Here is a 23,622-nt window from a genome sequence, read left to right on the forward strand (position 1 = left end):
TAATCCCTAGGGTTAAGTTTTAGGATTGTTTCTTAGGGTTAAGTCTTAATGTTAAGTGTCAGGTTAAGTCTTACAGTTAAGTCTTATGGTTACCTCTTAATGTTATGTCTTAGGGTTAAGTTATAAGGTTAAGTCTAAGGGTTAACTCCTAAGGTTAAGTGTTAAGTTTGAATATTAAAGTTAGGTCTTAAGGTTAAGACTTAGGGTTAAGTCTTATAGTTAAGTCTTTAGGGTTAAGTCTTAGGGTTAAGTTTTTGGCTTACGTCTTAGGGTAAAGTATTAAGGTTAAGTCTTAAACTTAAGTCTTAACGTCAAGTCTTAAGGTTGAGCCTTAAGGTTAAGTTTTAGGGTTAAGTCTTAGGCTTAATTTTTATGGTTAAGTCTTAAGGTTAAGTTTTAGGGTTAAGTCTTCTAGTTAAGTCTTAGGGTTAAGTCTCAGGTTTATGTCTTACGGTTAAGTCTTAAGGTTATGTTTTAAGGTTTAGTCTTGTAGTTAAGACTTAACGGTAAATCTGAAGGTTAAGTCTCATGGTTAAGTCTTAGGGATAAGTCTCAGGGTTAAGGCTCAAGGTAAGGTCTCAAGGTTAAGTCCCAGGGTTAAGTCGTAAGGTTCTGTCTTAAGGCTGAGACTTAGGGTTAAGTCTTAAGGTTAAGTCTTATGGATTGGGTCTTAGGTTTACGTCTTAGAGTTAAGTCTTGGGGATATGGCTTAGGGTTAAGTCTCAGGGTTAAGTTTCAAGGCTAAGTTTCAATGTTAAGTCTCAGGGTTATGACTTAGGGTTAAGCATTAAGGTTAAGTCTTAGGTTTCAGTCTCAGGGTTAAGTCTCAGGGAAAAGTCTTAGGGTTAAGTTTTAGCGTTAAGTTTTAGGGTTAAGTGTTAAGGTTATGTCTTAGGGTTAAGTCTTAGGGTTAAATCTTAAAATAAAGTCTTAGGGTTAAGTCTCAGGGTTAAGTCTTAGCGTTAAGTCTTATGGTTAAGTCTCAATGTTAAGTCTTAGCATTCCGTCTTCTGGTTAGGTCATTATTTTAGGTCTTAGTGTTAAGTCTTAGGGTTAAGTCTTAATGTTGAGTCGTAGGGTTAAGTCTTAGGGTCAATTTTAGGGTTAAGTCTTAAGGTTAAGTGTAGGGTTAAGTTTTAGGGCTAAGTCTTACGGTTAGGTCTTATAATTCAGTCTTAAGTTTAAGTCTTATGGTTAAGTCTTTAGGTTAAGTCTTAGGGTTCAGTCTTACGGTTAGGTCATTAGGCTAGGTATTAGGGTTAGGTCTTAGGGATAGATTCTAAGGGTTAAGTCTTAAGGTTGAGTCTTAGGGTTAAGACTTAAAGTTCAGTCTCTAGGGTTAGGTCTTTAGGTTAGTTCTTAGGGTTAGGTATTAGGATTAAGTCTTAGGGTTAAGTCTTAGCTTAAGTCTTAAATTTAGGTGTTAGGGTTATGTCTTAAGATTTAGTCTTAGGGTTAAGTCTTTGGGATAAGTCTATAGAGTTCAGTCTTAGAATTAATTCTTAGGCTTAAGTCTTAGAGTTAGGCCTTATGGTTAGGTCTTAGGATTATGTCTTCTGGCTGTTTTAAGATTAAATCTTAAGGTTAAGTCCTAGCGTTAAGTCTTAAGGATAAATCTTAGAGTTAAGTCTTATGGTTAGTTCTTAGGTTTAGAGTCTTAGGGATAGGTCTAATGGTTAAGTTTTAGGTTAATTCTTAAGGTTAAGTCTTATGGTTAAGTCTTAGGACTGACTCAGGATAAAGTCTTAGGGTTAAGTCTTTGATTTAAGGCTTAGGGTTAAGTCTGAGGGCTACGTCTTAGGGTTAGTTCTTAGGGTTAAGTCTTAGCGTTAAGTCTATAGGGTTAAGTCTTAGGGTTATGTCTTAAGGTTGAGTCTTTAGGGTTCAGTCTTATGGTTCATTCTTAAGGTTATGTATTAAGGTTATGTCTTCGGGTTAAGTCTTTAGGTTCGGTCTTAGGGTTAAGTCTTAGGTTTAAGTGTTAAGGTTAAGTCTTAGGGTTAAGTCTTAAGAGTTCAGTCTCTAGGGTTAGGTCTTTAGGTTAGGTCTTAGGTTTAAGTCTTAGTTAACCCTTAAGACCATATGGGTCTTAAGTCCCTCCCCCCCCTCGGTCCGTCCCTAAAGTCCCTCCCCCAACCACAACACCCCCCCCCCCCCCCCGTCCTTCCCTAAAGGCCTTCATCAACCCCCCCGTCCGTCCCTAAAACCCTTCCCCCAGACTCCCCACTCTGTTGTCTAAATAACACACACAGCCTCAACACCTCCCCCCACCGTGTATCAATACACACCCCTCTCCATACCCCCACCTCCCCCACTCCCCCACCCCACCTCCACCACCCCCCACCCGCCATACACCCACGCCCACAAACACACATTCTTGCCCCACCCCCCACCCCCCGCCCTCACACACCCCGGTCCATCCCTAAACACCTTCATCGATAATTACCTGTCCGTCCCTAAACCCCTTCCCCCCGCCCCCTCCCCTGCTCCGGTCCCTCTGTCCCTGGCATGGCCCAACTGCCCAGCACCACCAGACCACATTGGCCCAAACACCATAAGGCAATGGTTCCCACCTAACAATAGCAAGTCGGGGAACTTTTTTTTTTCCTAAATAGAGAGCGTTTTACTTCGTATGCTGCCAACTATGCCGAATTATGTTTTGCTGACTGACTGGATACACAGCAAAGATGAATTCCACATCAAATATGATCAAATCTACCAATTATATCAAATAATGGAATATATCAAATGCAGTTTCTTAAATTACAATAAAAGAAAATAGCATGCAATATGATATAAGGCACCAGTAGCAGTCATTGTGAGCGATATGATAAAAGAGCAATAGGAGCGAAGCATCCATTTGTTATCCCAAAGTGTTAACGTGACTAAGGAAAGGAGACATCACCAATTAACACCCCAACAACACCCAGGCCCACCCTTCGGCTGGGAGCCCCCTTGCAGCCAGTGCCAGGAGTCTCTCGGGAACTGGGAAATTCCCCTGGAGAAGGTACCAGGAAGGAATTCTCTTGCTGCTTCCCACCGTGCATGGTAGCCATGTGAGGCACAGCACAAGAGTTCTGCTCCCTGCTTTCTCTGGTGAGAAAATTGACACAGCACTCTTGAACTCATACAGAACCAAAAAGCATGGCTTGGGAAAGTGCAGCGCTGCTCCCCTGGAGAGGGTTCCAGGAAGGAATTCTATTGCTGCTTCTCACCCTGCCCTGGCAGCCATGTCAGGCACAGCACAAAAGTTCTGCTCCCTGCTTTCTGTGGTGAGCAAAATTAACCCTTCAGAGTTGCAGTCGTTAAGAGCCCAAAAAAGTCACTTTGGGAAAGTACAGCACTCCTCCCATAAAGAAGGTACCAGGAAAAAAATCTGTTGCTGTTCTCACCCTGCCCTGGCAGCCATGTGAGGCACAACACAAAATTTCTGCTCCCTGATTTCTGTGGTGAGAAAATGGACCTCTCACATTTGCGATCACGCAGAGCCAAAAAAACCCTCACTGTGGGTAAGTGCAGCACGGCTCCCCTGGAGAAGGTTCCAGGAAGGAATTCTCTTGCTGTTTCTCACTCTGTCCTTGCAGCCATGTGAGGCACAGCACAAATGTTCTGCTCCCTAATATCTGTGTTCTGAAAACTAACCCCTCACATTTGCAATTGTATAGAGCCAAAAACACCCTCACCTTGACAAGTGCAGCACTGCTCCCCTGGAGAAGGTGCCAGGAAGGAATTCTGTTGCTGTTCCTCACCATGCCCTGGCAGCCATGTGAGGCACAGCAGAAAAATACTGCTCCCTGCTTTCTAAAGTTAGCAAAATTGACTGTTCACAGTTGCACTCATGTAGAGACAAGACTTTCTTACTCAAAAGCAAAACCCAAAAAGCCACGTAGCCTTGGGAAACCCCTTGTCCTTCCATGTGGCTGGTGACTTCCCATGGCTCTTCCACAAGGCAGGACAAATAACCATGAATTTGGAAGCCCACGTAAATTCAAGTACACTTAGTCCTCTGATAGTCACTACTTGTGGGCCAGCAGTCCTCTCACCCCTCCACAGGACTGCCTGTTAGTCCTCTAGCAGTCATTCCCCATGGAGGGACCACAAGTCCTCCATACCTACCTACCAGCTCACCAGAAATGAATCAGACCACATCAGAAGTGACACTGCCTGACCTGCAGGAGATATATTAGGCCTGTAACGATGGTTTCAAGACAGAAAAAACCACCATCATCCACCAGCACAGCAGAAAAACAACCAGAAGAAACATTGTACACAAAGCAAAGGTACCCATCCAAACCCCACCAAGGCAAAAGAGCTGAAAAAAGGCACTCTCCACAAAAAAACCCACCACACAGTTCACAAGATAAGATAAAAATGCCATGACCCTAGGAACGCAGGGCCAACAAACACAGATTCTGTCCATAACAATAACACACTTTGACACTAACTCGCTGGACCTCTGGCATACCATAACCTTGTTGCCCCCATACTCCAGCACATTGTAGCCCTAAGGCAACACAAAATGGAACACAAAGTCCCTGGAGATCTCTGCCAAGGCCTTCAGGTGGTCCCTGACCTCAGGCATCACAACCTTGAAGTGGGAGACAGATGGAGGCACCAGGACATCACTGGCATCCATCTTCACACCCTGAAACATGTCTGGGATAAACGCTCTTGGGGACAGAGGCTGATGCACCTGGAGGCTTTGAACCAGCCAGCCACCATCACAGGGCTTCAGCTCATCATTTCTGTGTCAGAGCCACCAGGAAGGTGGCCGCATCCTCCCAGAGAGACCCCTCAGGGCACCTGTACGCAGCTCCAGGGGGCTGGATGCATAGCCTCGGATCCATGGGGGGAGGGGTGCTTTAATCCTGGGAGCAGGATTTCTGACAGTGCCCTTGAGGAGGAAAGCCTCCTCAGGCCTGGAAGCCTGAGAGACATCCCTGCGCTGCTCCACATGTCACCAAAAGCAGGGGCTGAGGAAGGCTGCTTTGGGGCCCGTCGAGGGAACCAGCTCCCCTGGGCTGCTCTGCGGCCACCAGCTGCCGTTGCTGTCAAGCAGGTCTCAGTGCTGCTCTGCAGTCGGCCGTCACCTCCCTGCGCGACACTCTCCAGCGCAGCACACGTCTGCACTGGCTCTCCCTTGGGACAAAGATCACAAGCGAGGGACGGGCTTGGCTTTGCCCCCAGTCCCAGGCTGCCACCAGAGAGACCTGCCACCCCCGCCCCAGCTGTGCGATGTGGGCACCACGTGCAGCTGCAGACGTGGGTCAGGGCAGCTGTGGGCAGGGGGCAAGCCCCGTGGCGGTGCCCCCGGCGCTGGCAGCAGGCAGAGCTGGGGAGAGCGAGGGGCAGCCCAGGGCAGCCGGCAGCTGGCAGCGGGGCCCGGCAGGGTGCAGCACCCTCAGCAATGCCCGGCTCCTTGCGCCTCGGCCCCAGGGCTGCAGTGCAGGGCTGGCCCCAGCTGGGGCTGGGCTGGGAACAACCAGGCAGGGCCCCTGGCAGCCCCGGCACGCACCTGCTCCCTGCATGGGGCGGCCTGGTCCTTTGCAATCGACCCCGTGGCACCCAGAGAAGAGCCCTGCGGGCCCTGCCCTGGGCCTGAGCCATCGCTGCAGGGATGAGGCCTTCCTCGGCGTCCGTCCCTCAAATCACTCCCTCCGGCCCCCACGGTCCCTCCCTAAAACACTTCCCCTCGCCCCCAGTCCCTGCGAGTGGGGAATCTGCCTCCCCAGCTGCGGGCCCAGGCAGCGCAAGCCCCCCCAGGGCTCACCCTGCCATCCATGTGGTTCCTGGAATAATAATTCTAATGAGCACCACTCAGAGAGGCCAAAAACTGAAGTGCAGGGTTGATGCCAGCATTACAGCCGGCTGCAAGCGAAAGGCACTCAATGGACATGGGCGCTGCTGGGAGGGAAAGCGCCACGTCAGGACGGTCGGGAATATCGGCTGGCTGGGAGGGAGCTCCATCGAGCGCTCAGAGTCGAGGCTTGAGATCCTTGCAGCCACGGAGGTTTTTGCACGGAGAGCTGCGCTAAGCAAGGCTGGTTTATCACTTTGGCTGCAACACGAGGGTGCTGCACCCACGCATGTGTGCTTCCCCTGAGCCGACAGAGAACTTTCTCTCCTGGGCTTTGTTCCCTCTGGGACAGCGGCTGTGAGCGAGGCAGGGCTTTCAGATATGCATAGCAGGGGTCGAGGGGCTCAGAACGGATAAACCCCCCGGCCTGTGCCCGGACCTGTCCCTCTCTTACAGCCTCCATGGCAGTTCCCCTGCAGCTGAATAGAACCATCAACGCTCTGTCTTCAGTGCCGTTTCTTGTACATAGAAAAAGGGGACAGCACAAAGCGTGAAGCAAAGCCGAGAAGGTGGCACCTGATTTTAAAAAAAGAATACATTTAGTCCATCAAAAAAAATGTGGTGGAACTCACTCTTCCAATTGTTATTAGGCAGGAGGAAAATGGATTTGGAAAGCAAGAAAAATCGCTCACCTCAAGCTATAAGGTGGCTACGAAACACAGACTCTCCCGTGCATGTCCTGCTCATTAGTTCCACGCTTCGGACATGCCTGCGGCTTCCCTGAAGCACCCTCTCTGGGTTACTCTTCCAAAGGGGTTCCTGGGACATCTGCATAGGGAAGCTTCCTGAAGGAATCACCGTTTGTTATCCTGTCAGGTTTCAGCCAGGGCAGATAGCCTGTGCATGCAGGGACTACAAACTGCAGGCATTGCAACTTGTGGATCCTAAGAAAAAGGAGGTACACAATACGAATTTACAGTACAAGGCTGTCACTGAAACAAGCCATGTGAAGTGGAATATAGTACTTGTAGCACCAGTGAAATAGTGTACATTAAAAAAGTAATCATCTATATACAAAAAAGTAATGAAAACTTATTTTCAGGACATCAGCGCTTTGCTACTGTTTGCCTGGAGTTTACATGGGAATTAAGAGATCCGTTTCTCTAGAGCAGCTCTGATGAGAGTCATGTATCAAATTCTGGAGAAGTGAATGATCTGATCTGGTAACCTAAAGCCCATTTCCGTTACATACCCTAATCAAAAGTGATTGCTAGTCTGTTAGAGTAGACCTTACGCCCTGCTGTTCCTTGCCTTTTTAATAATGTTAGTGCGTTCCATCCTAGGGATTTTAAAAGAATGGCTTTTAAAGCAGCTTTTCCCAGCAAGCCAGACGTTGCATGAGTCACACTGGAATAAGGGGAGGGGAGTCTGCGGTGTATCGCTGTGGCACATCACTTTAAATTAGTGCAGTGCACTCTAGGGCAAATAAAAAGAATAGTAAATCAGGAGAGTTCAGGTGTCGTGGCGATTTATTCTACAACGGGCAACCTGGCCACCTGCATGGGGCCAAACCTCCTCAGCCCACCCGAGGGGCACACGCTCCCCCTGGACATCCTGGGGCAGGTGATGGGGAAGCTACGCTCTGTTTACCAGCCAGCTACAGCCTTCCATCCCCACCGGAGCGTTGCTGCCCAGAGGTACCTGGCTGCCGCCTCTCCTGAGCAAACGTTCGTGGGGGAGCTGCTGGGCAGAGCAGCCCCACAGCTGCAGCTTTCTGCACAGAAGCGAGGGTCCGGAGTGCGAAAGACTGTGCTCGAGCCACTTTTCAGCCACCTAGGTGGAAACCAGCAGTGGTTGCTTGTGTGCAGGTGACACAGCTGGTGGAGTTCCTCATAGAGCACCACGAGGAACTCTTTGGAGAGGATGTGGCTGGTCTGGCCAACACATCAGCTGAGGAGTTGCCAGCCTCGGGGCAGAAGCAGAAACCGCAGAGCTATGTGAGGTCCATAAACAGCGTGCTGACAAAGGCCTCCACCTGATGAAGGTGGCCCTGCTGCCGCAGGGATGAGCAAGGTCATCCACCTTGCCCAAGTGCAGAGTAAGGCTGATGTGGGTTGGCTGTGGCACTTTGTGTGGGGATCCAGCCAGAACTGGCTCAGCTGACTGAGCAAACCCATCCAAGGGACCTGCCTTTCAGAGCTAAGGTAGCCATTGGGCAGGTTGGTCCTTGCCACCTGTTCACATTTCCACTGCAGGTGCCTCCAGTCACTCCAGACTGCAAACACCTGAAGAGCTCCTCTGAGGAGAGAAGGGAAGATGAGCTAGCTTTGATTAAGTGCGGAGCTGGTTCAAGTTCATTGGGGCTTTACCTGTCTAACAATACTCTTGAATGGAAAGGTTACCAGGCTCTTCACGAGAAAACAGAAAGCAAAAACGCGGCTCTGAAGAGGGGAGGGGCGGGCAGCCAGGCAGGAAAAGGATAAAGTTGGAGAAAGAGCTCTCAGGGGTGGGCAACTGAGGAAATCCAAGTAGGCAAGAAGAACGAGGAGCCCAGGTGTGTAGCGCAGCCTGTTGTCCATCTTTCAAATGTTCAAATGTTTCAAATCACCAGGATGCTGGGCAATGAATGGAGTAAACTGCCTCCTGTGGAGCAGCGGGTACTGTTAAACCTAGGCTTTATGCTACTCTTTTCCAATAGCCATGATGTTTTGTTTGCCTCTCAGATGGGAAAAGTGTGTGCTTGTAGAATGGTAGTGCATTTTTGTCCGTGGGGCACAAAAACAAGGGCTTATTGGAACCCTGCAGTTACGGGTCTGAACATTAAAGCTTGATCTAAAAAAAAAAAAAAGAGTTAACAGAACAGTGATTTGAATTTAAAAACAACCCGGGGTGGTGGTGGTGGGGAGACATGGACACGACAGACACCAGAATACAGTAATATTATCCAGAAATCCTGTGTCTTTGCATCTCATGTACATTCTCATTGTTTCTTCGCTCCTTTCCTGTTTGCATAGGTTAAATGGATCAGCACTTCATCGGGCAAGTTGTTTTTCTTCCCTTCCTCCTGAAGGGGAGGCAACTCCCTGGTACTCTTGGACTTCTTTGTTTCAGCAATACCTTGATGGAGCAGATAGAGATAAGGAGCATTAGATGCAGGAGCTGGAGCAGTATCAGAAAACTGAAGCCTATAAAGTCTTTAGCAGGAGAGCACAAGACAGACAAAAAGGCAAATCACACAGACAAGGTATCGAATGGGACAAAAAGATGTGCCTGGAACAACACAAGATTCCCAGCTGGTTGGGCAGACTGACGCTCGTTTACAGCCTTTGATGTAAAGGCTTGTTAAAACGTGGATGCCTATCTCAGGGAGCTCATCTGTGGGTGTGAAATAGAACATTTTTCTTCCGGCAAATCCTAGTTTCATAAATATGACATACAGCAACCTACACCAGAAATAATAATTGTCATTATTTTGTCACAGCAGTGACCAAACCATTGTTAATTGTTCTCCATTGTTCTGGTATTGCTTGTTAAAGAAAATGTGTGTTGAATTCAGAAATTTAAAGTGCTAAAGCAGCTAAAATGGCAGAACCAGGCCCTGTCCCTAGTGTAGCCCTATTCCAAGCCTGGTTTAAAACCCAGTCCAGTTGATCAGTGGGAGAACAGAGAAACAACAGATGATCTACTGTGCACAAAGGTGCTCGCAGAAACACAGGTGTTTTGAGAAAAAAAATCAGTATATGTGAATAGGAGTTGCTTGTTCAAAGACTAAGTGTGCTTGAAGGAGTGTGTGAGTTAAAGCAGGCAGAAAGATCACGATCCGAGGAGGAGCTTGGAACCAAGGCAGAGACTGGAAGCAAATAGATGAATCAACAGGGACAGGGTCAGGTGATGGATTTGCAGAACGGACAAGACCAAAGGAAACTTCTAAAAACCTCGGGCATTGACAAAATAATGATTTGATAAGCGTATATAAGCTGTGCTGTATCCCTTTGCTCTCTGCCACTTGCTGGGGTGGTGGCCCAGCTCTGAGTGGCGATTAAAGCAAACCTAGTGGTACCCACGTCTGTGTAAATTTCTCCTTTAACTCTATATGTGAAGCATATGATGAAGTGCTGGTAATCCACCGGTGTTGTGACTGTTGACTGATGTCCCATGTTAGAATAAATACATGTACAATGGCTAACAGGCCTCAAAGGCATGAAGAACATGAGAACGGTGGTGCTGGGTCAATGGGTCTGTGCTTTTCTTTAGTGCTCTCCTTGCTACCACCTAGCACTCAGCTGGCATATTCATGGGCACAGCCAGGACCAGCCCAGCCTCTTGTTTTCCAGGGAGCCGATCACCACACATATGGGAAACAGACAGTAGACAAGACGTAGTTTTCATATTCTTTCCATTGTTTTGCTAGAGAACCTAAAGTTTGATATACCTTATTTTGTTTATATTTACATTGGCACTTCAGTGGGTCCAGACTAAATGGCAACTCTCTACCTGACTGCTGCAAAAATTGGTTTGAGCCTTCGGTTAGTAACCAGCCGTTGGTTAACTTTGTCTTTGAAATACAGCAACCTATGGTGGAATAGGAAACTGAGACAGTCAGGGACATCGGTTGTATTTACTCGAAGGAGGTGGAAAATTTTCTAGGGAAATTTTTTAATAATGTTAGCATAAAAATCCTGTATGTGGCACATGAGCGACTGCTCTAGGCAAATGGCTTTTTAGAATTAGAAGCCACCCCTGCCTTAAGTGACACATTTGGAAAAAGTCTCTACGTGAATAATAAGCTCACACAGAAAAGCTGCAGCTACCTGGTAGCACAGTATTTTTCCTGGTTTGGAGGATTTATTTATTCATCTAAAACTTTCCAATGGTCGTCACTGCTAGTTTACTCCCTGTATGACAAATAAGTAGTAAATGAAGGTGTTTTCATACAATGGAACAATCTGCGTGTTTGCATATTTTTAACAGCTGTTGCAAAGATGTACTTGAAACCCTGAAGAGCTTTTGCTTTTTATACTACTGAAAACCACGCTACACAGCTTTTTGCAAATATCCAGTTTGGAGAATCGCACAGTAATTGTTGGTTTGCTTCCGTGAAAGAAAAAAAAAACACTACGTCTTCCTTTAGAGGCAATATTTTGCTGCAGAATTTAGTTCTATCTTTTCTATTTCATCTATCTCTTCTCCAGCTCAGAAAGGTCTACTTCTTTAGAAATTCTTCTCGTTTGATATGTTAGAATATCTCTGTGTAGTAGTCAAAAAGGAACTGGACCTGCGCTTTGTCTCACTAAATTCTCATTTCCATAATACATGCAGTTTTCCTTTACTTATTAAAGAAAATTACCAAATCCCATACAGCTGCCTGGGATCATGGATCAATCTGAATATGCGTGGCCCAGCATTACTTTTTGCAACTGATCTAAAATTCTGTGCCAAATCCTATCATAACCCAGGAATGGAAATAATAGGGATGACGCACTTTGCATATCTTCTCTGCAGGTTGTTATGACCCACTGCAAGTAAATAAGAAAAAATACAGGTAGTGGACATTTCTAAATAAACCTCTGACATCTGAAGAAGTCATTTTAATATCAGATTTATTCTCACCATACTTTCTGCATGGAAGACCAGAAGAATCTATGCTTTTAATACAATTTGTGCAGGAAAGCATTGGCAAAAATACTAGAGTACTTGTAATGTTTGTTCCTACATCAAATATGCCGAGGTGAGGCTTAAAAGCCCACCAGTGAATTCACATTTGCCGCAGTGCTGTTAGTAAAAGCTGTAATTATCCGTATTTTTTTGAGAATGCTTAAAATGAAAACACAACCTAACTCTCAGTTATAGAACAGTGTAGCACAGCAAAGACGTTATCATCTAATTTTTTCATTATAAGATGTGGGTGCATAACCAGGAAGAACACTAACAATTATTTCTTAGTAAACCTTTACAGCATAAAACCATTTAGTGGGGCAGTGCAAATCAGAACATACTCCGACTTTAACACGAAAGAACACTTCTGCTGTATAGGTAGACAAAAAAATTGACTTAGTGGGATATTTTCGTTCTCACAGTGCTGTTTCCTCTCCTTTCATTGTCAGTAACCTAGCTACCCAGTGATCTTTGTGGGACACTAGGGTTAGCATAGATGTTAGGTTACCTTTAGATGCTTTACATGTTAGAGATGCATTCCTCGTGATTCTGCTCCATGCACAAGAAAAAGCCCGGTTTGCCTTTGCCTGGAGTGGGACTCAGTATGTCTTCAAACAGTTTTCTGCAAGGATACAAACACTGCCCCACTATCGCTCACAATGCTCTGGCCACAGCCTTAGCACAGATCACCATTCCACCTGGCCCCACAGTGTATCCATACATTGATGATGCGCATCCTCAGCGGGGCAGAAGGGCCAGAAAGCATTACAGGTGCAATGAAAAACATTTGGGCAACACTAATCAAGTTGGGACTGGAAGTCCCAGAGTCAAAGTGCCAAGGGCCAGCACGAGAAGTTAAATTCCAAGGAGTCTGGTGGGTTGCAGGAGCTGCCTCTCTTCCACCAGACTCACTGGAAAAGAAAGAATCTGGGCACAACCCATCCAGTACGCTGGAACTACAAGTTCAAGGGACTGTGAAGTACTGGCGTAACCACATTCCTGCCTTTTCTGTCATCGCTCGTCCCTAGTAGAATTTGTTATAAAAGGGAAAATCATGGCAGTGGACATCTCATGAGCTCTGTGGTACCGTCCAGTTCCCCTTCCTGCAGGAGCATAACAGAGCCTGGCCGCGGGGCCTCCACTCCGCTCCAGCCTCCGTTACTCCTGTCAGCACGTGCTGAGGTTGCAGGCTGCGTTGCTTAGGGAGCCGTGGCAGCACACATTTAGGATGGTGAATGCCAGCCATCCTGAAAGCGATAGCTGTCTTTTACCCTAAAAAGCTTCCTGTGATACTACGCTTCTCTGAGGTCCCAGTTTTCTCGAATTGCCCCCACCCCAAAGCAATTTCCCCACAGGGTCCCTAAGCAAGGCAGTAGAGGAGTGGCTCATCAAACTCCCTCCCAGCCCTGCCCTGGCTGAAAGAAGGCAGAAAGAAGCCTTCAAATGAGGGAAGTTCTGGCTGCAAGAGAATACAAGCTGACCAGGTCTTGGGATCCACTGACATCAACAGAAATTAAGGTGAAAACTCCCTTCTCACATGAAACTCAACTCCCCAAACAAAAACCAGTTGTGATGGGAAACTATGGTGGGGGTGGGAAATCAGCGCTGAGGGCAGGAAAGCATCAGCAGGATGGGAAACCATTGAGATGGGAAGTTGTTCTGTCATTAAAAGTCAAACTGTCACAACGCTGGCTGACCCAGGTGCTGGCATAATGATCGCCATGGAGATGGAACCCCAGAACACTGTTTGCCCCAACAAACGCCACGCTGTCCAACTGCCACGGCATAGAGCAGCATGCTCCTTGTGGTGCTCCTGCCCTCCGGGTAACCCCCAACCAGCTCTGCCAGCCAGCACCTCACCCCATCACCCCCCTTCGCTTCTGCCAACAGAGAGGTTCCCCCTCCAGCTGCCGACGGCATCAGAGGTGCCCGGCACAAGCTTCACCACCCTGACCATGCCGCCACCGGTAACTGCTGGTGTGCTGCCCTCTGTCCCGGGGCTGCTGATCACCATTCGGCCTTCCCAGCTCCACACCATCACCCACCAACCCGCCCAGGCAACCTGGCAGGGGGTGCAGGGGCCCCTGGGGGACTCGGGGCAGGTTGTGCAGCTGCCACACCTGCTGCAGCTCCCCAGCGGTGTGCAGCTGCCCCCTCTGCCTGCTCCTTGTCCCCCTGCCTATGGCCGGGGACAGCAAGTGGTGATGGGGACACTTGTGCCCTACCAGCCAGTGGGGCTGGGCCCATGGGACGTGGGCCAGGGGCAGCCCCTCTACCCTACGGGCTAAACTGTGCTGAAGGTCCCTGGACATGCTGGGCCCCTGCCACCCCAACACCCTGCGGCTCAGCATTGCGTGCATGTCCCCCCTGTGCTCTGCACCCATCCTGGCAGTGCCCAGAAGCTGTTGGAGGCCTTTAACAATGACGTGGTGGCCAGTGAGGATGGCGTCCCTGCTGCCACCCCCTGCCAGCCCGCCCTGGATATGCTCTCTGGCAGAAGCAGGACCAAGCACCAAGGTGAGGTCTGCAGGGTGGCAGAGCCCATAGGGGGTGACCTGCACCAAGGAAGGCTTGCATCACCCTGGGGGTGGCTTGGCTTCGTTTGCTTTTTCAGAAGTGGTGACCACCCTGGCAAGCCCAGAGAACCTCCTGGACCTGCCCGAGCTGGGGCCAGATGCCTTCAACAAGGCCTTTCCTGAGCTGGCAGAGGACAATCTGCAGTTTCAGGATGAGCATTCGTCCACCATGGACAGCAGTGACCCACTCGCCTGGCTCGACAGCATCCTGGAGCTCTCTGAAGTTCTCAGCGGCTCCTGCTCGACCACCCTCCTCAACAAGGTCCCGGAGCTCTCACAGTACGTGGCAAAGGGTGGCTGCTCTAAGGAGCAATCGCTGGCAGCAGGGCTGAGGGACAGCAAGGACACCAACCATGGTGTCCCTGATGTCCCTGTCTTGACCACCACCCTCAACAGGATCCCTGACCTCTTAGAGTGCATGATGGAGGGCAACTGTCCCAAGGACCAAGTGGTGGTTACAATGCCGGAGGACACCAACCCCTCCTGGCAGAGGGTGGCAACATCCCCCTTGCTGGACACCACGGGCAGGCAGGGTGGGCTGGCAGCGGTCTTCCCCACCCGGCTGCCAGAGAGTCCCATGGAGCCCTCTCAGGAGGACTCTTCAGAGAGAGAGCCCCTTGAAGGGATGCTCAGAGGGTCCCCACCAGGGTCTCCCAGAGAGTCCTCAGCAGATCCTGCTGAAGAGTCCCCTGGCCAGCCCCCCGACTGCACCCCAGCATCATCCACCCTGCATGGACCAACTGGTGGAGCAGGTGCTGCGGAGGCAGCCCCGGGTCATTTTGACCCACTTGCCACCACCACCGGGCATCTCCTCCTGCCGGGTGGTGCCCAGATTGTTACCGAAATCTTGGAATGAAGAACTTATCAACACCAATGTGATGTAGATAAGCAGACACTTCTTTATTAACGGCCGGGTGCGTGAGCGAGTCCTCTCACGATCAATGCACACCAGGTCCCAAAATCAGACACCATATATAGAACTTATTCATACATATTCATTAAATATTCATGCATAACCATGATATTTCCCGTAAATCATTAACATACTCTCCTCCTATATCCGATTCTGCGCAGTAAAGCTTAGAAAGGTCTAGAAATGGGTCTGGGGTACAATTTGGGTAGGTGGTATGAGTCGGTGGTCGCGATCTCCCCCTGCCGGAATTACCTTTTACTGAAGTTCATGATTTCTTGGCAGGCATCTACAAGCTGTTCCAGTCGACTCTCCCCAGTTCCCATTCATCTCATATTCTGACATTTCAGTGCACCTCTACATACAGAAGACTGGTCAAATACAAAGAAACCTTTCAAACCCTAAAGTTATTACCTAAGTTTTAACAATGGTTCCAGCCCCTTCTTCTAGCCTTGGTACAAGACGTACAGAAGATCTCATAGCAGCTTTTACTGTGGAACTATAAGTTTCATTAAAATATTTCTTATCCTTCTATTTTTCAATTTTATAAAATTATTTTATAAAATCAATTAATCAATCAAATAAAGTCAATCAATCTTAACTTATTAACAAATCGATAACAAGATCAGGCAAGGCTGCTGGCAAATAGGCCAAGTGCCCCACCTTGGCTGACACCCTCAGAATGCCAGAGACGTCCCCACGGGGCAACATGCTACCCAAGAAGAGGAAGAAGATGGTGGTGTGCCCGGTGGCAAAAAGCTCCAAAACCCTCTGGGAGGGGAAGCCGGACAGGGATGCCATGGCGGTGGGCTGTAGTGGGGAGCAGGGGGGCAGCAGCAAGCAGAGGGCATCCAATAGCAACTATGTGCCCACCAAGCTAGCCAGAACCCTGAGGAACAGCAGGAGACAAAGTGCTCCACACTGCCCCAGTCACCGTTGATATACTGATAGAGAAGGTGTGGAGCACAGATCCCTCTGACGTGTGACCTGCACCTGCCCACTGCAGCCCCAGCCCTCTACCAGATCTGTCTTTCTTAATTCATTAAAGGCTTGATGTTCCTTGCACAGTGCCTCTGCCTGCGGTCATTCACGCAGCAGGAGTAGGGTTAATGCAGCCCCTGCCACATGCAGAGATCGGACCCTCCACCTTCCCCTCTGTTGAGGTGACACCTCCACCAAGCTGACCCACTCTCGAAAGTATTTACAAATGAAGGGACTTCTCATCAAGGGAGGCAGCCTTGGCAGAATGAGAAACCAAGAGCAGGTAGTGAAAAGAGCACCGTTATCTAAATTGTGCAGGAAGAAGACTTCCAATGAGGAAAGTTCTGGCTGCAAGAGAACACAAGCTGATCAGGTCTTGGGATCCACTGACATCAACAGAAAATGAGTTTAAAATAGGACAAAGATAATTGCGGCAGTGGGAGATGGTGACCTCTAACTGAAATAGTTCTGCCCCAAAGAGGCCAAAATCCCACTTGGGGAGCATGCGTGTTTCGTAAAACACTTCAGCAGTGCTACTGAGGATGCGTACGTGTTTGCATTAGAAGCGAGAAACCAGCCACCAAATCTGTGTATGACACATGACTATGCAACGTGTGGCGCTCTGAGAAAGGCCCCGAACCCCTTCTCAGTGTTCCAACTGGACCTAAAAACTTTGCATGTACTTTTTAATCGCTGCCCCCAAAGTGATTTCCCCACAGGGTCAGTAAGCAAGGCGGTGGCGGAGTGGCTCTCTCAGACCCCCTGCCAGCCCCGCCCTGGGCGCTGGTGCCTCTGGCCCTGCCCCAGCAGACGTTGCTGTGCTGATGGAGGGGCTCACTCCCTCTCCACTGCATTTGCAAAGGGAATGGCTGGCTCACCCTTTGCTGCCCACGCAGCCAGCCCTCACCTTTAGCCGCTGTCATTCCCAGGGGTGCCGGCTCTCTCCCAGCACCCTCACACCTTCTCCCTGCAACACTGCGAGAGAAGCGTTCGCCAGGCACACAGGTGCCGTCACTGCCCTGCGCAGCTGGGCACCCCCAGACTGGCCCTGCCTGACTGCCTCCCTCACCAAGCACCTCCACCTCCACAGTCTCAAGCTCCATCCCTTTAGACGGAAAGGGGGTCGCTTTATTGAGAAGTAACCGTTCCTCATGAGGAACACAGTCTCTCCAGGAGGCAAAATACTTTAATAGCACTTAGAAACAAAGCTGGGGCATCTGGGGGGCCACCTCATCACTACTCCAAACGATGTGTCCTTTGTGGAGAAAAACTGAAGAGCTAGACAGTTTCCAGAGGACAGTAAACCTGACCTGCTGAGAGCTTAGGACAGTGCACGTCATGTTCTTCTTCACACTTGGTGCACATTTGACAAGCTGCGAGATGATGGTTAATTACTTCCTTCAGAGAGGACTGCAAGACACTGTTGCCAAGTCAGCTTAGGTTTTTTTGTTTTTTTCTGGTTGGCCAAGCAAAGAAACGGAGGCAGTTTCGAAGTGTGCAGAAGCACAGCTGCAGACATAATTCCTGCTGTCACGCAGGCAGGAGGAGTGAACTTCATCCCTTTGGGTCCTTTTGAGAACACCAAGCACCCAGATGGTGCTGAAGGATGTTTTTTTACATAGGGGACCCTCGGAGAGAATCAGACATGTCCAGTTTTATTCCCTGGGAAAATGCCCTGACACTGTCCTGCCCCTCAGGTGGCATATGACAATTAAACGTATTAGTAAGCATGGGCTGATTCCTGGCCCACCATGATTCGAACAGCAGCCCACAAACCCCTCAACTAGTTTTGTTCTGCCTGTACTTACAACAGTTACATTGCTCCATGTTGTGGGGGAAAGCAGATCACACAGCTTGCCCCTTTGATGCGCAGGGCTGTGTTTCAAAGGACTATGACAAGCCCAGAAGAGCACAGCACACTACGGCTTACGAATCAAGTAAATATTGCAACACAAACCATAATGCATGTGTCTGTCTGAGAAAACGGGGTTTATGTAGGCACGTGGGAAGTGGGTCTCTTGCTCAAACCCCAGCAAATCCTGTTTAGAAAAGTTCATATACTGAAACAATAAGGCAACATACTTCTGGATTTGTCTCTAAATCCCCACGGAGATGTAATTCCCTCACTGCCATCTGAAATCGTACAGCTTGAGGCACTTTTCATGTAAAGCCAAGAAAGCTCAGCTCAGAAGGCAAAGATCCTTCTTAAGGGAACGGACCACCTGTAACTACAAGACACCTTCCCGCCCACTGAAACATAGCAACAGAGTTAAAAGCAGTTTTTAAATTCCAAGTGGAGACATTCAAAGTTTGAAAACTACAGGACATTCTCTTCCTAGCACAAAATAATCAACTGTTTCCCACTTCTCTGCAAACCTTAACCCCAGTGCTTTGTATTTTTCACGCTACAGCACAGAAAGCCAGTACCCACAGTTGCACAAGGACTTCCACTGCCAGTGTGCAAAGCATTGAGGAGTCTGGGCTCAGTCTTGGCAGTACAGGAGTGATCCACCTCAAATGCACTGCACAGCCTGCATCTGGGGTATCACAGGTCAATAGCTAATCACTGCTTTTCCTCCCAGTAACAATAAAAAGAGAAAAAAATAAAATCTCCTTACTTCCACAGCTCTTCTTTACAGGCTAGAGGTTTATGGAAGCGATGACCCATTTCACCCAACACACCAAGACACCTTTTGAACAATTTTCAGAGCTGTCCAAAACCCCCCAGATCTTATACAACAATCAGTCCAAAGAAAGTACAGAGGTCTCAGCGCTACTGGACACATGCAGGAACACTTGTGTTTACTGGACTTTTTTAAAGGGAAAAGGCATTACACCAGCGTACCAGACCCTTGCCCAAAAGACTTTTCAAACCACCTGTTTGTTGACGCAGTCACTGCACTTCAACCCTTCCACCCATGACAACATCCTCTCAGGGGGCAGACTTGCCTGCTCTTGATCACAGAACCAGTCAGCAGAGGTCAGATTGAACCAAGCTAAAAACCGGGCCCAATCTCTACGTTCACGCTTGGGATACATGGCTCCTATCACAGGGCACACACGGCGGTCCCACTTGAGTTACGTATCTGAAGTTGCATTTCCCACGGGTCAAATATTCCTCTTCAGATCTGCCTTGAAACTGAGGGCTCATGGTCAGTGAGAAGAAGAGAGTTCCTTGCCTCCTGTGCAGTCAGGTCATGTTCCCCTGCTAAAAGCAGCCTGCTCAGGCCTCCCATTTGTGTACAATCTGTTAAAAGAATAAAACCAAGTCTGAAGGTTATTCATTTGCTTCCTTAAACATCCTACCATTTGCAGCATCCAGCCCTCAGAAGACGACTTCTGACATAGCAACTTCTCCAAGCAACCTGCTATAAAAGGCAGTTCAACAGAATCACCAACAGCCAGGTCTGTACCCTCGGGGAGACACTTTCAAAGCCCTTTGGAGGATTGCACTGGATCTGTGTGCTTTAGACCCCACTGCGTGGATTTACTATTTTACTGGCAAAGTTTTTATGTACCACATGTGAACATCTTCAAAACACCTACTGTAATGATCTCATGCATAAACAGACACAATGATTCTCTAATATCACACAGGAAGAACTCAATGGATGCTCCTACCAAGGCAGTGGCTCCCTTCTGTAGCCACTGAACAAGCAAAAGGATGGATCAGAATGACATTATCAAGCTCTGAAGCAAACTGTCTGTCTTCCTTTAGCTGTAATTTAGAGCTTCATTGAGTGCTGAAGAGTGTCAGCCTGACAGCTCTGAAGCGTGAAGCGCTTGATCCTCTGTGCCAGAACCGCACCGGCACTGGCCACACAAGCTGCCTGCGTACTCGCAGGGTCAGGGTCAGGGTCCGGGTCAGGGTCCGGGTCAGGATCAGGGTCTTTACTGCCCTGCCACCGTAACATAGAAGTGAGGAAAGTAAAATGGAGATAGAAGTGTTCTTTCTCCACATAGTTGATGCTGGCAGCTTCTTGCCTCCAGCATTCCTGCACCTCAGGAGCTTGGGAAATGACAACAAACGTGAAACTTCCTGAAAATAATTTGCCTGACACACCACAGCGTAGCACTTTCGTATGCCCACACGACACTTCTGGCTCCCAGCTGCTCTCCTGCGCTTCCCTGTAGCTACCTGGGAGGCACCTTTTCCATCTCCTCAGATCTGGCCAGCTGAAGAACACCCAACTCATGGCTCTAACATTCTTCCCCTTCCTCTCAACATCTTCCTGGTGGTCTCAGCTTTCTGCCCTCCAGATTAGGGGTGTATCATGACAGGACAAGGACAGCACTGTTGGTTTTTGGGTTTTTTTTCTGTAAGGAAGCCAAATACTTAAAACTCTTTATTAAAATATAAAAATTAAGAGGAAGGGAAAAGCCAAAATGACAGCCAAGTGGAAGTTTCATTTGGTGCTCAAACTACCTGAATACTTATGCTGCAGCCGAGAGCTGGCCCTTAGATGGCTGATCAGGATAAAGCCCCAAATCCTGCCACTAAGGTTTCAAATTACAAAATAACATCATCTAAGGGAAGGCAATATGGATAAACACAAACATTGCCGTATGTTTACAGGGCCTTCACAGCACAATGGTTCTCTTATGGCACCGAGAACTTAGCAGTAGGAAGAATTACAAAGGTCAAGTGCTATTTATAAGCAATGTACCCTTAAATCAACACTAGTGACAAAAGAGCCAAGCACTTGACTTGCAGAACAGCAGATGATTCGTGACTTTCTCCACAGCTTCTACTACTGATGAAGTTTACAACCACCTCACCATTTGGGAACGACATCCGTTGCTAGTGTTGCTCTGGGTGGAAACTCAGCCAGAAGGAATTTGTCATTACAGGAATTCTCATGCCACTGAACTGGCAGCAAGGTACACAAGCCTCTTAATCCCTTTTTATACTATTACACTTGTGCCATAAAACCATTCTCCACTCTCCATCTCAACACCTCTCCAAGCAGTAAAGGCCCATCTGCCACACACTTGTCACAAACTACATAGGATAATGACACAGGTTTCAAATACATCAGAAAGTATCAAATCAGACACTTTAAAACATAAAAAAAAATTAAAAAAGGTGGCAGTGGGACATTATTTTCTACCTTGACTGTTAGGTTCACAAGCTGCTAGTAGTTAACATTAATGGCTCACTGTTTCACGGTCATGATGGCAACAGTTCTGCAATGTGTGGATACCAGCGAGAGAATTCCTGCCTTGCACCAGTTCAGGTGCTCCACCTATACCTCTTCACAGATTTGATTTTTTTAATTATTTTTTTTTTTTAATGCTTATCAGGGTAGGATCTGCCTACCAAGACCAGATTTTAAGTGAAATTACATTACACTCCTCTTGATTTAAATACAGCAAGATAGCTCCACTGCTACATTCAGCCACAAGAACGTAAACACCTCCAGCTTCATAGACACCCATACATTATTTTTGTAAGGAACAAATGACTGAACATGGAACAACACTATGAAAAAGCAAAAGAATGCACACAATCAGCATTTCCCTATTTGGACCAAAAAAAGAAAATCTCTTAACAGCAGATAAGTCTAAATTAAAAATCAGCCACATCCAGATCCCAAATGGGGGAGGGGTTATTGTATGCCACAGACCTGGACTTGACTGTTGAAGGAAATCACACACTAAGGAAAATTTGAGGTGGTTCTGCAGAGGTTTTAGAGCCTTGGCAACTTCACTTGGGACATGAAAGGTATGTGCGCTATAGTATCACCCACAGTAAAGGAAACTAGTCTCGTAGTTTGAGTTCAACACCACATCCGCAAACAAAATGAGGCTGCTACATTTGAGGAACACTGATGGAAACCTCACCTGCCATCCCGAAGTTATGCTATGGCATTTCTTCCCTTTTTGCCATTTTCCTCAGCCTTGGTACATCTTTTGCACAATCTGAAGCGAGGGCTTCTTCCTGTTTCTAACAGTGAATGTCTGGGTATCACACGTTGGTTTCTTGTGCGGCGCCAATAAGACCCAACACTTGCCTTCATAAATGCACCCGTACACTAGGGAAGAAAAGGAAAATTACCAGTCTCGACATTGTACTGCCCACAGGGCAACAGAGTGCCCCGCTCATAAGCAGATTTAAGACAGTAAATAACCCTCAAATATCTTGATAAACAAGCACAGTTTAATCATGTCCTTTTAAACTGACCACCGACACAATCTAACAAGAAGACACATTAAGGGAAGCAGAGCTGTAGTTAAAAAAGTGGGGCTTCTCTTTTCTCTCCTGAGGGTTTACCACCCAGAGCAGGCTCAAGTTCTGAACCTGCAGACTGCTCCCCCACGCTTCTATGCTCACTCTGGGAAAGAAAGACGGTTGTTTGAATTCTTTTGCAGGTACAGTCTTTCTTTACTTTTGAGTTGGAATGAAATGAAAAGCTGCCATCAGTCCCACTTACGGCACAGGGACACACCCATGTTCCATGCACATGCCTGCACAGAAACGCACACAGAGGGAAACCATCCCTTGGGTATCAAATACAGAAACAGCACTGAAAACCTTGACTTCTGAGAGTCCCTGCAGCGTTCTCCCATGTCAATACACAGCATGCTTGTGGCAGGATCACCACTGCGTGTGCGTCACTTGCTTTCATTTCCATCTTCATCTCTAACCTGGCACTTGCCACCTCCAGACTGCAGCATGCATAAAAGCAATTCTGTTTACTAGAAGCACAGCACCATGTGAACCTTCTGCATGAAGTCCGGTATTTAAAGAAATTGCTATAAAGAATAAAAATCTGCCGGCACCACAGACCCACATTCACGCTGTGTTTTCTGAACAGGGATGATATATGAAACCTGCAAACTAAGGACTGCAACACCTTGCTCCTTGCCCCTCTTCTTTTGCCCTCAGGCTGGCGCAGGAGCTCCTTTCACCAGAGCAGGCACACCACAGACACAGCCTCACCGAGGGGAAGGGTGGGGAGGGGAAAAGGGCAGAGGGGGAAAGGAAAGACCCACAGAAGCAGCTTTGCCGCCCACTGCCAAAGCCACAGCCTGCTCATCCTGGTCCCCCACCCTGTCTGTGCTGGTCTGTGCCTCTGTCCTCCTTCCCGCCTCTCCGCTCCTCTCCCTGTCCCTCTCTCCTGCTGCTGACCCTGCATTCCCTCGGGCACCCCCCTGCCTCTCTGTCTCTGTCCCGCTCCAACCCTCTGCCTGCTCCTCGCCAGTCCCTGTCCTTTCTCCATCCCTGCCCAGCCCCTCCCGCACCCCCTGCCCCTCTGGATGCCTCCTGTCCCTCTCCAGCCACCCCTCTGCCTTGACCCACCTCTCCCTGTCGCTCGGTGCCTCTCTCCCCCTCGTCCCTGCCCCACGGGGGCTCCAGGGCCTGGGCCTGTGCTCAAGCAGCCCAGGGCAGTGGCTGTGGGGCCTGCAGGGCCAGGGCTGGGGGTTGGTGTCCCCGCAGGGCCCGACGGCAGGGCAGGGCAGGGGCACCCCGGGGCCTGCTGGGAGAAGGTGTGCCCCAGGGCCTGCTGGGAGCTGTAGGCCCAGGGCCATCCCACAGCCATGTTGTTCCCAGGGCATGCTGGGAGCTGTAGGCCCGGGGCAGCCCCATGGCCAGGTTGTTCCCAGGGCATGCTGGGAGCTGCTCTTGCCCACCCTCAGCCTCCTGGCAGCCATGTTGGTCTGGGCAGGCACAGCCTGTGCTGGGGCTGTGTCCCAGCTGA

The 23,622-nt window shown here is 48.6% G+C and overlaps 1 long non-coding RNA gene across 3 annotated transcripts; it reads right to left on the minus strand.

Moving 5' to 3' along the window:
- Positions 1–8,478: 8,478 nt before the first annotated feature.
- On the minus strand, positions 8,479–23,374 carry LOC129783307 (uncharacterized). 3 transcript variants are annotated; one of them, XR_008745234.1, is made up of 6 exons: positions 23,223–23,374; positions 22,568–22,675; positions 21,764–21,954; positions 18,993–19,166; positions 8,774–8,914; positions 8,479–8,629 (listed from the first exon to the last, which is right to left on the minus strand). It is a non-coding gene; the product is annotated as an uncharacterized LOC129783307 (long non-coding RNA). The 3 variants fall into 3 exon arrangements; XR_008745232.1 differs by lacking the exon at positions 22,568–22,675; XR_008745233.1 differs by lacking the exon at positions 22,568–22,675 and having other exon boundaries at positions 8,723–8,914.
- Positions 23,375–23,622: the final 248 nt, after the last annotated feature.

The sequence above is a fragment of the Falco peregrinus genome, unplaced genomic scaffold, assembly GCF_023634155.1.
Source record: "Falco peregrinus isolate bFalPer1 unplaced genomic scaffold, bFalPer1.pri scaffold_24, whole genome shotgun sequence".
Taxonomy (NCBI): domain Eukaryota; kingdom Metazoa; phylum Chordata; class Aves; order Falconiformes; family Falconidae; genus Falco; species Falco peregrinus.